At 37.1% G+C, this 3,088-nt stretch overlaps 1 long non-coding RNA gene across 1 annotated transcript; it reads left to right on the plus strand.

Moving 5' to 3' along the window:
• The first annotated feature begins 576 nt into the window (after positions 1–576).
• On the plus strand, positions 577–2,866 carry LOC137038186 (uncharacterized). The gene is made up of 4 exons (XR_010897420.1): positions 577–646; positions 1,187–1,232; positions 1,366–1,417; positions 1,679–2,866. It is a non-coding gene; the product is annotated as an uncharacterized lncRNA (long non-coding RNA).
• Positions 2,867–3,088: the final 222 nt, after the last annotated feature.

Raw genomic sequence — 3,088 nt, forward strand, 5'->3', positions numbered from 1 at the left:
CCCACTTACACTAGTTAAATGTAAACACCAAAGAGCTGAAGAGACAGACAGAGAGAACAAAAACAAGTGGGCTGTATGAGATTCCTTAGAGAGAACATAAGTGTCAACCAGCTGTAATCGGTCAGGTTACAGAAACTCGTCCATGTTAACATACACAGAGAGAAACGTCATTACCAAACCACATGTTCACTCGTAACCTTTAATAATACAGTAGTCAGCAAGAATTATTCCTGTGTGTGGTCTGAATGGTTTGTGTAATGTTACATTAGCTGTACACTCTTAAAAATGATGTGTTAAAAATGAACACAGAATTTGTGTTAAAGGATTCGTAACACATTTTGTGTTACTACAGACACATGATGTGTAAATATAGTGTTCAACTGTTTACACAATTACTGTGTAAAACCCATTTAGTAGTATGTTTACATTAAAGGCATCTTTTCTGTTGCAAATGGTCAATGGGTGTTGGCAACTTTAACTATTGGATTTATTTATCACGTTGCAAATGTGAATATCGCATTTTAACGGGGTAAAACAACTAGGACTGCCGGAATGACATTGCTGCGCTGCCTACGCGTGCGCGGTGGCTTCCGTTTCCAGCAAAGAATCGGAGCCGGCCAGCCGTCAGTTTGTCAGTCTCCCTCAGGTGAGTGAATTTAATTAAACGCGTAAAATAGTGCATATTTCTCCACATAACATGAGAAAGATTTGTGTTAATTGTCTAGGAAATATAATTTGTTTGTTTTAACTGTTATTATGCCGTTTCCATGTTCCCACACACCGAATGTTTGTGTGTTAGGCCAGCGGGCTCTCACGTTTTGCAAAGGTGTTTATAGGTAACGTTATTGTTTTTAAAAAGACTTAAAGGTTAATGCATGGTTCCTTAAGTTTAAACTTGTAATAGTCCCTTTTGGCTTTTACCAAATACTATGCGTTAGTTTAAACGACGTTGTGGCGACGTGTGTTGTGTAATGTTATATTTTTTAAAGTCTATGGTTGTGTAACGTTAGTTTAAAAACGCGCCACTTTGTGCCAGCAGCTTGTCACTGACTAAGTTATTTAAAGTTGTATGGATTACGGGATGAAAACATTTAACATTTACGTTTTTTCGTTGGTTTAAATTATGACTCATATGATTACAGCATTATAATATGGTGTTGTTTTTATTATTATATATTTTAACTAGGTAATGGAAGACCAGGATCCAGTCACATCATATTACGTTACACTTGGTAAGTTAATACTTGTTAAACAGAGCTGCTGAGCACTTTACACAAAGGTTGTTTTATAATTTGTTAATATTAATATTTCATTGTTTCTGTTTTTCTGTTTTATTCACTGCATGTGGACATTGAATTTTCCAAGATGACCGGTGGGAAAGAAGACAGACTGGAGAAAGCTGATAATCAGCAGGATGGTAAGGATTTATTTTATTTCTGTGGCATGTGCACACATTTCTAAATGTGGTAATGGGACAATGACATGTACATTGTAACACTCAATTCATAAATTAAAAGTAATAATTTCAAATAGACACTGTTAATCCTCATTCATCATCATCATCATCATCCACATACTCTATTGGAACTGGTGCCAGTATGCATTATGTTAGCTTTTAATAAAGTTTCAATATTGCATGAAACATTTTCTGATGCTTTTCATTGTTTCATTGTTGTAGGCTGGTACCAGTGTGACGTCTCTGCTTACAGAAGGCATAAAAGGATCGCCAATGTCAACTCAGCCGCAGCTGGTTTCCATCGGCTCTACAGGACATTAAAGGGTTCGTTCACCCAAAAATGAAAATTGTCATTAATGACTCACTCTAATGTCGTTTCAGACCCATAAGACCTGCGTTCATCTTCGGAGCACGGTTTAAGATATTTTATATTTAGTCTGAGCGCTTTCTGTATCTCCATTGAACACGTATGTATGGTATACTGTTCCTTTCCTGAAGGACCAGAAAGCTAATAAAAACATCATCAAAGTAGTCCATGTGTGACATCTGTGGGTTTTTTAGAATCTCTTGAAGCATCCAAAATAAATTTTGGTCCAAAAATAACAAACACTACGAAAACTACTAATCAGCATTGTCTTCTTTTCCGTGTTTGTTTTAAATCAACCGACTATATCCCTTAGCAGTGACGCTGCTGATGTGTTTTTGGGTGCGCACAAGCTTCGTTTATAGTCTGAGGGAGTCTGCGCAGTCGCGAACGCGGATTGAAAACAAACACAGAAGAGATGACAATGCTGAATAAAGTCGTAGCTTTTGTTATTTTGGGACCAAAATCTATTTTCGATGCTTCAAAAATTCTAACTAACCCACAGATGTCACACATGGACTACTTTGATGATGTTTTTTTTCCCCTTTCTGGAAAGGAACAGTATACTGTGCATTTGTTTTCAATGGAGAGACAGAATCTCTCGGATTAAATCTAAAATATCTTAAACTGTGTGTGAAGATGAACGAAGGTTTTACGGGTGTGGAACGACATTAGGGTGAGGAGTTAATGACATCGTTTTCATTTTTGGGTGAACTAACCCTTTAAGACGGTATGTAATTGTGGCAAATAATTATTATTTTGCTCTTCCACTTGATGTACAAAGCCTCACTTGTGCTCTAGACAAACTTTTCAAATTCTATTGACTGTGTAATCTTCAATATCTATTCCAACTGTCTTCAGTTTATAATGTATGTGACCTGCCTTTGTCCCAGTCCACTTGCAAACGATCAAATGCTATAGAATTAATTGCCAAATTGTAGCGTTGTGCCTAATTTAAACAGATGATGTATAACTGTCAAAAGTGCTTGGAAAATATTTTTGTCAATACAAAACTTGATTTGACATTTAAAGGGTTACTTCACTGCTTTTTCATATTAAACTGTTTTTTCCCTAACTAAGACGAGTTGACAGACACCTCTCTCGTCTCAGTGCGTGCTCTTAATCTCTCTGACGCGCGGTGACGATCTGATAGCATTTAGCTTAGCCCACTAAGCCCAGTTCATTCACTATGGTACCAAACAGGGAGGATGTGAGGGAGGATTTTTCAGCCGGGACTTTTTACTGCGCCGAGTCAAAGTACTCTCAGA

The sequence above is a fragment of the Pseudorasbora parva genome, chromosome 13 (assembly GCF_024679245.1).
Source record: "Pseudorasbora parva isolate DD20220531a chromosome 13, ASM2467924v1, whole genome shotgun sequence".
Taxonomy (NCBI): Eukaryota; Metazoa; Chordata; class Actinopteri; order Cypriniformes; family Gobionidae; genus Pseudorasbora; species Pseudorasbora parva.